The sequence below is a fragment of the Carcharhinus amblyrhynchos genome, chromosome 6, assembly GCF_965287045.1.
Source record: "Carcharhinus amblyrhynchos chromosome 6, sCarAmb.v2.hapA, whole genome shotgun sequence".
NCBI lineage: Eukaryota > Metazoa > Chordata > Chondrichthyes > Carcharhiniformes > Carcharhinidae > Carcharhinus > Carcharhinus amblyrhynchos.
Window position 1 is genome coordinate 42825653 of NC_137329.1, and position 14058 is coordinate 42839710.

Sequence of the window (14058 nt, forward strand, 5' to 3'; positions counted from 1 at the left end):
TTGTAGACTGAATACAGATCATGGCTCTAAAACATCACATCCTGTCAAAGTGGAAATGATTGATAGCAGTTTGAGATGTGATCACTTGAGATACATATGTCTTCATAACATTCCCTTTTTTCGAAAGGTTTATCTCCTGGAATCCCTGGAGAGCAGGAACAGTTGGGTCAGATTCAAATCAGGAAAATGGAGGTAAAACATTAGCTTGTGCTGTTGAAGGTGTAGGATGGGATTTTCCACCTGCGCTCGCCCCAAAACTGGGAAACCCCACTCAAGCCAACGGACCTTTGCATGGTCTGCCCTCCCCCACACCACCGCTCCCCCCGCCCTGCTACTATTCCCACGGTGGGTGGGATGGGAACATTCCCTCCCTGTCCCTGCGCCCCCCTTCCTGTAGTGACAGACTTGGAATTAGAGAAGGAAAGTTTAAAAAGTGTCCAGCAAGGGAAATTGATGTGGTAAACTATACTTCAATGCAAGGAGAATTACAAACAAGGTAGATGATTTAAGAACACAGCTAGACACATGGCAGCACGATGTCATTGCTATAACAAAAATCTGCCTAAAGGACAAAATTGGTAGCTCAATATTCCTAGCAACGGAGTCTTCAGACATGATAGAGTGGGAGATAAAAAGGAGGGAGAGTAGCACTAATGATTAAAGAATCAATTCCAGTTGTGAGACAGGATGACATATTGAAAAGGTCAACAAACGGGGCTTTATGGGTTGAGCTTAGAAATAAAAAAGGGGCAGTCACACGACTGGGAATATATTATAGACCCCCAAGTAGTGAAGGGAGATCAAAGAACAATATGTAGGCACATTTCTGCCTAAAGAACAAGAGGGCAATAATAGTAGGAGATTGTAACTATCCCAATATCAACTGGGATTTAAACAATATAAGGGGCACTGAGGGAAAATAATTCATGCAGTGTGTCCAGTAAATATTTTAAACCAATCAGTGACAAATTCAACAAAAGGAGATGTAGTTCTAGACCTAATCTTGGGGAACAAAGAAGGGAAAGTGGGTGAAGTGATAGCTGGTGACCATATTGTTATCTGTGACACAATGGTTAGCACTGCTGCCTCACAGTGTCTGGGACCCCAGTTCAATTCCCAGCTTGAATCAGTGTCCATGGGAGTTTGCATATTCTCCCCGTCTGCATGGGCTCCCTCTAGGTGAACCAGTTACCTCCCAAAAAATGTGTTAGTTAGGTGCATTCGCCATGCCAAATTCCCTCTCAATCTACCCAAACAAGTACCAGAGTGTGGCAACTAGCGGATTTTCACAGTAACTTCATTGCAATGTTAATGTAATCCTATTTGTAACACTAATAAATAAACTTTGAACAATTCCATTTCTGATGCTAGTGTACCTTTAAAAATGATTTTTTTTAGAAAAATCATGTTTCCTGCAATTATAAGCAGGCCTTTTGGTTTCATTGTTGTTGGGCTGTCTGGTTAGAAGCCCTTTTACTACTGCTTCAATGGTTTAAATGGGGTTTTGTTTATTTTTACTCAGGGCCTCGGATACTTTCTGGGATCTTTTATGACCCTGAATTGTGAGAGGGAAGATTGATTGACAAGTCAAAGTCAGGTGGTTCCTCCCCAGAAAAATTCAAGAGCTCACTTTCAGTTTTGGTTTTAGAGTCAGCCCATTGAAGTGATGGAAGCTACCTCACTGAATATATTTTAGTCATGGGTAGATAGGTTTCTGATAGACAAGGGAATTAAGGGTTATGGGGAGAAAGTGAGAAAGTGGAACTGATCCACTTCAGATCAGCCATGATCTTGTTGAATGGAGGGGAAGGCTCGAAGGGCTAGATAGCCTACTCCTGCTCCTATTTCTTATGTTCTTATGTCAGAAGTTGCTCTGGTTGACAAGTAGCAGGCAGTTGTTCTCTCTGTCTCTCTCCCTGGCACTATAGATTCTACTGGCTAGTTGGAAGCAGGTCTCCTGGCCTTCCTGGAGTGAAAATTCTGTTGCTGGTGGTTTGCTAGCTAGTACTTAGCGTCTTTCTCTCTCATCCTGGTGTTTGGGGAGGCTGTTCTGACTCCAAGCTTGTGTGTGTGTATATCAAGAAAACTGCAACATCCAGCGCTATAACACTCACTCCACTCACATTGTCTATACCATTAAGACTTAATTATCTGTAAAGACTCGCATCCCAATCATTATTTTGTAAATTGAGTTTGTGTCTTTATATGCCCTGTTTGTGAATAGAAGTCCCACTCACCTGACGAAGGGGCAACCCTCCAAAAGCTAGTGGATTTTGCTACCAAATAAACCCGTTGAACTTTAACCTGGTGTTGTGAGACTTCTTATTGTGTTTACCCCAGTCCAACGCCGGCATCTCTACATTATGTCTAGAAGAATGCAGGGGAAAACCGAACAGAAAAAGCAAGTGACGGTAGGCACAATTAGGAGGATCAGTCCTGAGAGTAGACAATCCTGATACTATGTCCTGAGAGATAGGATTAGGGATGGTCACCATGGATTTGTTAAAGGAGGGTCTTGCCTCACAAATTTGATTGAATTATTTGAGAAAGGGACAAGAAGGGTCGATAAAGGTGGTGTTGTCAATGTTGGGTACATGGATTTTGGCAAGACGTTTGACAAGGTCCCACATGGCAGGTTGGTCAAAAAAGTAAAAGTCCGTGGGATACAGGGTAATGGTGCAAACCGGATCAAAAGTTGTCTTAGTAACAGGAAACAAAGGATAATCATCAATGGATGCCCTTGCAAATGGAAAGTTGTTTCAAGTGATGTTCCACAGGGTCCAGTGTTGGAACCCTTGACATTTGTGTTCTATATTAACGATTTGGTCGTGAATGTGGGGAGCACAACTGGAAAATTCTCCGATGATGCAGAGATTGGCCAAGTAATTGATAGTGTAAAAGATAGCTCCGTGGATTGCTGGAGTAGACGGTAAAGGGGAAGATGGATTTTAACATAGAGAAGTGTGAGATAATGCATTTCGGGAAGTCAAACAATTATAGGGAATGCATAATAAATGTGGATATACTAAGAAGGTAGATGAAGTGAGAGGACTTAGTGTACAAGTACACAGGTCCCTAAAGGCAGCAGTTTGAGTAGTCAAAGTTGTAAAAAAGCATATGGAATGCTCTCCTTCATTGGCCGAGGTATAGAATATAAAAGTAAGGACATAATGTTGGCATTGTATAAAACACTGGTGAGTCCACAGCTGTGTGCATTTCTGGTCACCATATTACAGGAAGGACATAACTGCTCTGGAGAAAGTGCAGACAACGTTTACAAGAATGTTGCCAAGGCTAGGAAAGTATAGCTATGAAGAGAGATTGGATTGATTGAGGTTATTTTCCTTGGAACAAAAAAGGCCGAGGGATGACTTGAAAGAGGTTACAAAACTATGAGGAGGAGAGATAGAGCAGACAGGATACAATTGCTTCCTTTGGTGAAGAATTCTACAACCAGGGTCATAGATTCAAGATAAGTGGCAGTAGGTGTAGGAAGAACTTTTTCACACATGGAGCGGGGGAACACTTACACTGACTGGTGTCCCTATAAGATGTAACAAGGCCACTTGTAGATAGTGTTTTGTTTGACAGCACTTCATGATTAAGGAATTCACAGTTCTGACCATATTTTTCACCATTCCTTTAGATCTGGAGTAGTGTGGTAATGAAGTGGGATGGTTCATTCCCCACCTTTCACACATTGTCTTAAAAGATCATCCAGTGAATTAGGGTCCATTGTCAGAAACAACCACTTGCGGTGCTCCAAATAGGTAAGATTAAACTTAATGCATCTGCAATGGTTACAATAGATATGTCATATAAATGATAGATAATGGAAAATTTGGGGTCAGAAAATGGAATTCTCTGTTCTTGCACACCCCTGCTCAGCCAAATCGCTGTTCATAGATACAGGACTGGAGGACTCAGCTACAGATGAGTTCAGAGAATTCTGGCCCAAATCTGTTACAATCAAGAAATCATCTTGATGGACACTATAGACATCAGTCATGACTCTGGTCCATGGATGTGTGGCTACCTCCGATGACATGAAGATTTGACATTCCTCACATTCCCTTATGTCCTTTCTGATGTCCTGATGGATTCATGGCTAATACACCAGTTCTCTGGCTAATCTTCTGGTTCGATCAATTCTCATGAGTGTTTGATGCAACTATTGGAGGATGTCAGGTTGCATGGGCCCTAGTTGATGACTTGCTTTCTGTTCTAGATGACACTGTGTGATGTTCTGAGTTCACCTCTACAGGGCCAAAATAATCTTATGGCCTCTGGAACATCTTGGAAAGCCTCTGGTCATTCACTAGTCACTGTCTCCCCAAGTTGCTGGAGTAAGATAATTAAATGTTTCCTCTTGCATCATGGCATTCTATATTGGTCAAAATATACAAGGCAAAAGTGTGGAATGTCTTCTACTCTAATTTCCATGAGATCTATTTACAATGATCTGTAAGATGTCTGCAGATTTTGAAGGGTTATGTAGATGGTTTAGGGTGTCAGATGTAACTATGAAATTGCCTGGTTTTTGGTGTACTTCACAATTTATCATGGCCAATCAACCTAACCATCACATTTTTGGAGTGTGAGAGGAGACCGGAGCACCCAGAGGAAACCCATACAGACACAAGGAGCATGTGCAAACTCCACACAGTCAGTCACCTGAGGCTGAAGTTGAACTCAGTTCTCTGGCGTTGTGAGGCAGCAGTGCTAACCACTGTGCCACCGTACTGCCCATGGTTTCCTCAGAATTCAATGAAAAGGTGAGGTTTTCTTGGCGAAGTCACACATATAAGGTGACAGGAAATCAAACATATTAAGGCAATGCTGTGATCATTTTTCTCTTGCAGAGGAGGCATTGCACTGACATCTGCTAGCTTCCCAAGGTCAGGTTGGAGACCTGTGTTAGAATGAATGGATCTGAAAAAGTTGATCTGTGCAGCGTTGATGTTGCATTTCTGACTATCAAACACAAGATCTTCCCTGCACGCAGCTTCCATCAGAAGGTGCAAATTACGATTGTACTCCTGCTTAGTTGTGCTAACAACGGTAATGTTGTCAGATATGCAGATGCATCCTGAGATATTGCATCCATATGTTATTGGGAAATACCCATGGCTTATGAAAAGCCCAAACGGTAACTTTTGAAATCAACATCACCGAAAAGGAGTGTGGAACATCATTAGTTCTTAAAATGTCTTCTCCAGATTCTCGCCATTCTTCTTTAGAGAAGAACTTGGCATTCACAAATTTGGTTCCTTAATGTAGGAATTTTGTGGGGGTGGGGGTGAGCATCATTTTTGATCTGCATTTGATGCCTTGGCGCTAAACAAATACGTAAAGAACGATCATTCTTAATGACACTCATGATGGAACTACACCAATCTCCATTGTGTTGGACTTTTCAGACCATGCCATCTCTTTTCCTCTTATTTTGTATGCGGCTGTTATACTTACATGGTGGATCAATGGATGGAACAGCTCATGTATACAGATGTAACACTGCATCATCCTTGAAACTTCCAATCCTATCAAACCTACCTGGGAATGGGGATGCTAGGTCGGCTATTAAAGTGATCAGCATTTTTGTGTTTTGCTGCTTTTATCATCAAATTGTAGATTTTATGGATAGTGTCACGATAGAAGTCAAAAGTCAAACTTTGGTATGGTCTTGCAAACTTATTTGTAACCTGGTTGTGACCCACAATTATTTTGTGATCCAGTTACGGATAAGTTTTTTTTAAGGTAGCCAAACTTAGAAGTCCAAAGTAGTTACTAAGAAAATAAAGCCACAAATATCCACAGTTTTTTAATAATCAGATAAAAAAAATTACTGTACAAAAGTTAATAAAGCAAAAAGTCAATCTATTTTACACTCTAAATACCATAACTAGCTTGAGGTAGATATGAATTAACAGACATCCTGTGGATGAACACACCAAAGCTACATAATAAATGGACAATACACCCAAGACAAACTCCAAGAATTCCTCAGCAACCCATTCAGGCATTAGTGATCACTGTGAGTCACATAAATTCTTTAAAATCTATCTTGCTCACAAGGGATTTCAGCTCCTCTCTTTCAAGTTTATTACAGTATAAGTATCTGGCACATATAAGTTTAACCTGGGACTGGTATGAAGGTATCTGTATGATACCAGTCCAAGGTTAACCAGCTCCAAATCTCACGCAGCATGGGCCTACCATCTGCTTTTGGGCTACCCTGTACCCTAGCTCCCCATGGGTTTCTCTGAGCCACAGCTGAACAGAGTTAGTGACAGGACTTTAGCTTTTGCCTCTTCAGTTCCTCATTAGCCTTATTGTGTGGGCTTGTTTTGGCACCCAAATCCCAGCTCCATGGTAATTGTTTCGAGGCGCTACCTGACAGAGGTACACTACTGTCAGAATGGCCAAGCCCTTCTGAGGTATTTGGAAGCCAGTGCTCTCGGGCTGCCATTAAAACAAACCATGATGTAAGCAAGGCTTTCTACTTGAAACCTTCAGTAAAACAAATGATTCAACCAAACTCAGAGTAGCTGAAAGTAGAACTGAGAAAATGTGGCCCTTCCCCTGACTGTTCCCTGTGCTGATACTGGAACAATAACAAGTCTCACAGCACCAGGTTGAAGTCCAACAGGTTTATTTGGTAGCACAAGCCACAAGCTTTTGAAGAAGGGGGAGCGCTCCAAAAGCTTGTGTCTTGTGCTATCAAACAAACCTGTTGGATTTTAACCTGGTGTTGTGAGACTTCTTACTGTGCTTACCCTAGTCCAACGCTGGCATCTCCACATCACTGATACTGAAATCCCAGGCATGCTGAGAGTTTTAGTCTTCAGCACCCTCCCCTTCCTCTGCTCTGAAAACAAGTACAAAAAGATAGATTCCCTCATACCTTGATGCATAGTGAAGGTTTATTTACTGTAGCTTTATGGTTTCTCTTTACAGTACCAATTCTATAAAAGTTCTTATCATCATAAACATTTAACAAGTAGCTTGCTACATATTAAAAAGGTAACTTTTCATATTTTCACAATTACAGCATCATATTTACAAAGTTATAGAGGCTTAACCAAACCAACAGCAAGTGTCTGTAACGAATAAGATTAGAAGGATTTAAATATAGAATGATCATAACTCATAGCCTTCTTTTCTCCTGTGGCCTTTCTTTAAATTCTAGACAGAGCATCAGCAATTGCTTTGTTTTTTTTCCCATAATTTTTTCATGATTGACCAAATGCAGTGAAGACATATTGAAGTGTTTCTTAGAAATATCTTGACCAGCTTATATTTTAATTTGGGGAATAGCTTTTCATTCTTTCTGGTGGAATTGCAAACCAATACTCTGACTGCCTCCCTTTCTCCACTTATGGATGCACAGTGGTCACTCTGTATGATACATTTGACTTTCACATCAGTTTCCCAATTTAAATGCAAAAGAACAGAAGGGTTTTCTTACTCTCCTCTGTCAATGGAAGCATGCCTTCAGCAGGTCCTTTACATTAGCAACAAAAAGTGTGTATTTCTGACTGATAACCCCAACTTCAAAATATCTTCCTCCATCACTTCCATCAGAACAGATTTCCTTCTTCTGATCAACACCAGATGAATAAGCCTGCACACTCTTATTCTTCCCACTGACGTATCAGAAGTGCAACCTTCATTTCCCCTTCTCTCACAACTTTACCCTATTATGTGTTTATTTTCTTCTATCCCAATTCTTTTCCAAGCTTGTTGACCTTTTCATGCAGCCCAGTCTGCTGAATTCTGTTGCTTTTGTTTCATCTGCAGAACCCTTTTGACACAAGTTTGACACAATTTCATTTCAGAATCTTTTTTCCATGGTTACTGACTACTCTTTCAATTTACTTGCCAGATCCTCAATCTGTTTCTCAAACTTTTTCGTTAGCTGCTTTTAAAATCTGAATCTACTTTTCCATGCCACACAACTCATGCTTTTTGTTCTCCAGGTTGAATTGGAGTTCAAGTATTTCATTACTCTTTCCACAATGAAGTTCCAGTGTTTTTTTCAAATTCTAAATTCATCTACCTGTGCCGATTCATCAGTAGCTTCTTTACAAGTTCAAAGCTTTTTGTCATGTTATCTAATAGAAACTACTGATCCTTAAAGTTCATCTAATTTTAATTGAAGGCTTTTCTTTGTCGAATTTACTTCTATGCGTTTACCATTAACACATTTCAAGTTGTTATTCAAGTGCTCTACTTCCTGAGATTGATGCTCAAGTGTTCTAATCAGTTCTAGTTTTTCATTATCTAACTCATCTGTTGTGTGTGTAAGTTTTTTCTCCATGTTGAACAGCTTTCCTTAGCAGATCCCAGTTCCCTGCATGTGATCTGCATCTAATATTTTTTCTTGGTGCTGGGCTTGTCCTTGCTACAGTCCATCCTATCTAGCCTGGTGAGGTCGGCTCTAGTCACACAATCTGGGAACAATCCAAAATGTTTCTCCTGCAAATTCTCCATTTCTCTCACCTTAGCCAGCTCTCTCAAAATCTGGGAATGGTCATAATTTTAAACCAGCTAAATCCATGCCCAGTTTAAAATCTGTAGGTAAATCAGGATCAACTCCCACAGCAACAATTCAGTTTACTCAGTCACTTCATAAATTAACTTCATACAAGGAGCAGGTTCTTAAGTCCCATGAGTATCCCTACTAATACTTTTTCTTCCATCAAGCCGCTTGGAAAATAAATTGCACTATTAGTCACCATCAATGACTACCCCAGTGGGACTCAAAATATTAATTTCTTTACTTGTATTGTTGGAGGAGTAAAGGAAAAGACCTGTGTAATATTCTTCTCTAGGTACTGATGAAGTTAGCTAACTTCATCAGTGCCTAGAGAAGAATTCCCTTTGACTATTCTGAGTCATACAGCCAGTTCTGAGGGAACACATTTCAATTGTACTATTGCCACTATTTTAATATCCTATTTCTTTACTGTTGTAGATCTTTCCAAAGACTCCCCAGGCATCCTTTTACTGCCACTGATTTAATGTTGAGCTTCCAGTAATTTGCTTTTAAATATCCCACCTTACAGTGATAAAAGCAGACTGGTTTTATCTCATCACTTTTATTCTCCATATTATCAAATTTATTGACTGGAACAGTTTTTCTTTAACTATATAGCCTAACTTTTTTCTTTTTTCCAATTCATACTATATATTTATTTTTTTCTTTGAAGCTCTCTGCCTCTTTCCTTTTGCCTTTCTTCACTTGATAACTTTTCTATCTGGAGTTCAAGATCATACCTTCTCATTTCCAAAGATGTACAGGTTAGGTGGATTGGACATGCTAAATTAATCCTTAGTGTTGGCGGACTAGCAGGGTAAATACATGGGGTTACAGGGATAGGGCCTGGGTGGGATTAATGTCTGTGCAGGCTCAATGGACTGAATGGCCTTTTTATGCTTTGTAGGGATCCTATGATTCTTTCTTTCTCCTCTTCAGGCTTTTGTTTTTCTCTACTTTTTTGTCTCAAGCTTGTTTTCCTTTGTCTATTGTTTGTGTTCAAACAGCTTAATCTGTAATCGAATTCCAGCAAACTCAAGATAGGTTTTATCTGGGCCAGGCTTTTCTACTTCCTATTCCAGATGTTGTGCTTTTACCTTAGTTATGTGTGTTTTCTTAGTCCCTAATTTTACAGGTAAATCCAAATTTAATTCTTACGCTAGTAACCCAGCTGTGGTTAATTGGTGCAACTTCAGTCAGGGGTAAATCTTCACTGTCCAATAAAGACACATTAACTGCCAAAACCATAACTGCTTTTCAATAGAATCATAGAGGCATAGTTATAGAGTCATAGAGGTTTACAGCATGGAAACAGGCCCTTCGGCTGATACAAGAAATTGAGTCATCTGTTAGCATGCAAGTGTCACTCTTTATTTAAATTAATCGATTTTTCCAAGTTTCTGCCAACATCAGTTGATCTGCTTTCTACTTTATCTCTCTTTGCTTGTGCAGAAATTTGCAAATGCAGATTTTATCGGATTGTTGTGTTTTCAATCGTCTCTTTAATTTAAGGCAAACTGGGTTAATGAAGAGAGTTATGCGATCTGTTCAGAGTTCTGTCTTACAGCAGGCCAGGTTATTTGATTATCGTGAGGCCAGAGGGACCTAAGTCAAGTGTTACAAAGAGTGCAAAGTGTTCACACCTGAAACAAAGGCAAGAGGAATAGGGAAAAACTGTGATCGTCTGCGAGGGAGATAGAAGGATGACAGACATTCTGTGGTGTAGTGCTGCCAGAGAGCACCGGAAAACTCGACATACCTGTAGGACACTCAAGTAACTTATATTTGAAAAATGCTGCACAGTTGCTTATCCAATCACAGGCTGGCTCCTCCTTGCTTGAGCGAACCTATCAACAGCAAATGCAGACAGAAACCAGCCTGTGGTTGGATGAGCAGCAATGAGTGGGAAGGTAAGTTTTAAAGTTAAATTCCAAATCCCGGACAAGGCAGTTGGTGCACTGAAGGTCTGAGTGAGGCAGCCAGGTGAGTCTGACAGTATGGCAAGGAATCAGGTGAGGCAGCTGGAGCAGTGAGGATCTGGGTGAGATTGACAGTGCAGCAGCAAGGGTCTGAGCGAGGCAGCCAGAGCAACGAGGCCCCAGGCGAGTCTGACGTTGCAGCAACGGCTCAGGCAAGGCAGCTGGGGCAGTGAGGATCTGGGTGAGGCTAACAGTGCAGCAAAGGCCTGGCGTAGCGACTGGTAAAGGGTCCATCAGCCTCTGTGTAATTGATAACTGGCCCACTGTGTGTGACAGAGATAGTTTGATGGGGTGGGGGAAGATGGTAAGTGTGAAGGGGTGAGGTGATGGGGGGAAGAGTGAATGTGATGGGGTGGGGGAGAGTGAGTTTGAGGGGATGGGGATGGGGAGGGAGGAAGTGTGAGGGTTAGGAGAGAGTGAGTCAGTGCAAAAATGCCATACGGTTTGAAGTAACATGACTACCGACACTAATATTTTTCACTTAAAAAGCATAGTTTGATGTGTGAGGGTTCAAATAATGAATGTAATTGCGCATTTAGAAATGATATAGCCATTCTTAGAGATCCACCACTACAAAATTTCCCAATTCACAACTTTGGAAGTTAAACAGACAACTGGGAGACACTCACTGGAGGCTGATGGTCTGGAGGGGCGTTGGAATAAGTGAGGCCAAAATGATAGCCCACAGAAAACAAAGGCCTGCAAATCAAGTACCTTCTCAGCCCAGTGTTGTCACAATGGGACTCTTGAGTCACACCAGTCCTAACACAGACCATCAAGGCAGAAACTATCATCTCATGACATGGAAAGCCACCAAAGAAGAACTAATAAATCTGAGCACTGGTTAAGTCTGAACAAAACAATCTGGCAGTGTCATATTTTCCATCCTTAGAAATGCAACAAAGGTTAGTGTAAGGTCTGGTGGTTTTTTTCTAGCATTGAAGATGTTGGCAAACAAGGGAAACCACATCCATTTCAGTTTTTGCAAGCCAGGAGTTTCATGTTATAAAATGGGAGTTTCTTAAGAAACTCTACATGGAAGTTAAGGAAGGTAATTGAATTTTAACAGGAACTTTTGACCTTCAATAGATATGCAATGTCTCATTTTCATCCAGTTACAAACCAAAAAGTGGCTTTATTGCAAGCCAGCCAACTGAACATTAGAAGATTGAATAAATTTACATGCTTCTGCTGATGAGGCCATTGATCTTTCAAGGCTTATTCATCCCCTTGTCAGCATGAAGACTCAGACTAACTGTTCACACAGTATAAAGCAGCGTGTTACATTGGATGCTCTTTTTGTCGTACAGGTATGTGGTATATCCAGCAAGATTGAAAATATGAAAAATGAATGTCTTTCCAATTTGAATATTCAGCCTCAGTCTTGAATGTGATGAATTAAGCATGTTGGATGTTGCTTCCAGCTGTCCTGATGTTCTTCAATATTTCATTTAAACTGATAATTGATTTGAATAGATGTGCCTGTCCTTTATACAGGCTTTTAATTAAGCTTCATTATTGATTTTCATTTGTTCCCATTCTGTCCAATATCCCAGCCCTGCCTGTTTCAAGGTAATGTGCAAATGTTACATGCCAAGTTAGCTTTGTTCATTCAGAAGCTAAACTGTGCCTACATAGAGCTGCTGATGCTCGGTGGTCTGGTGGATAGATTTAATCTTAATTTGATTTTTGTTCCAATACATATATCTATTAAGGTGTTTTATCTTGGTTTTCGAGTAGCTACTATGCCTATTACCATGACACCATGCATCCTCTCAGTAAATTTAGGAACCGATCTTTTTAGCTGCATTTAATTGGTTGACCTATGTTTTTTTTGTGTGTCCGAGTGATCTTGGCCAGACTTTTCCAGTTGTTCACGGCAGCGGAATTCTCTGGTCCTGCTGCAATGAATGGAGACTTGGCTTGAGTGCCAAATTCTCTGTCCTCGCTGGCAACAACAATGGGGTGTGAATGGCCAGACAACCCCAGCTCTTGTGTGTGTATGTAATGTGAGATTTTTCATTCCATTAATGGAATCATTTTTCATTTTGCAAAAGCTCAATTTTCTCGCCTCAGGAACTCCACACCAGCTATCTTGTGATAGTCACATATTATTGATCATCATACAAAACCTGACCATCAGGAAAGGCAGTAAATGACACCTGAGGGAATCTTCCCATAGTCACTGAGGTATGTTTGGAGGTAGAGAGGGCCAGGGAAAATTGCACAGAGCATGATCGTGCCAGTTTCCTGACATGCTTCCGTTTCCTCATGCTTTTTCTGGATTTCAGGATGCTGATAGTAACCCACGCAGGTTTGGAATTTTATTCAATACCCGTCTTTAACCATTTATGTACTAATGCAAAAAAACAAGCCTGATAGGCTTACTTGAGGTTTAAAACAAAAAGGAATTTTTTAAAATTTATTCCCAATCAAAAATCCAATTTGGCCCAATCAGAGTCCCCACAAGAGAGACATTACAGATCCAAGCTGACAGGACAGGACATACACCCCATCTTGGGCTCGATCAAACAAGATCCAAGCTGACAGAATGAGGCACTACACACTGTCCTAGCCAAAAGGCCAAAATGGCTTTAAAAAATTGCTTCAGGTGAAGCCTCAGTGTAACCTCATTGGCTTTGATCAAGTGCAGGATCAGAAACTACACTTTACCTTAACCAAATTTTTACTGAATAAAACTCACCAGATAAAAGGATCAAAATATTAAAAAGGTAAACTCACACTTTTTGAACTTTTGTCTACCACGTTTAATGTGGGGGGGGGGGGGGGTAGAATTAGAGTAATAAATACATAACCATAGATTTAAGAACACTGACATGACACTGACCTTAGAATGAATGGGCTTGGATTATGGGAACGTAAACCAACCAGGGCTGTTGCCTGGAACATGCTGCTGGAGGAGGTGGTGGAAGCAATGTTCAACAGGCATTTCGATAGATACATGAATAGGGAGGGTATAGAGGGATTTGGTCCACATAGAGGCAAGAAAATATTAGATTGGAGAGGCATCTGTGTCAACACAGACTTGATAGGCCGAAGGCTTTGTTTCTGTGCTGTACTGTTCTTTGTTCTTTGCTTTCGCACTGATTTAACCTGTAAATAGCTGTTTCTCATCGATTGTTTTAAGGTTGGCCATCAGGGACAGAGAATAGCTTTGGACTTCTTCTGGAGAATAAAGTGTATACTTAAGTGACAACATAAAGTATATCCATAACATGGGAATTTCAGCCACATTAAAAGTCGAATAGGGAACTTTGAAATAGCTTTAAATGTAAGTTGTCTACCAAATAATGTTTAATTAGTGATACTTTTTGTTTGTTTGTTACAGTAAAAGTCTAAAACTTGAAATCTTATGATGTGATCCTTCCAGTGAATCACTGGACAGTTAAATATCCTTTTAAACATTAGTGGTCTCTGTGGAGATCGTAATATCTGTTTGGCAGAAACAAAACTCCTGACACTCATGATGAAGAAATGTTTGAGTGGAAGGGGCCGAAACCCAAAGTGGTGTGATTAGTG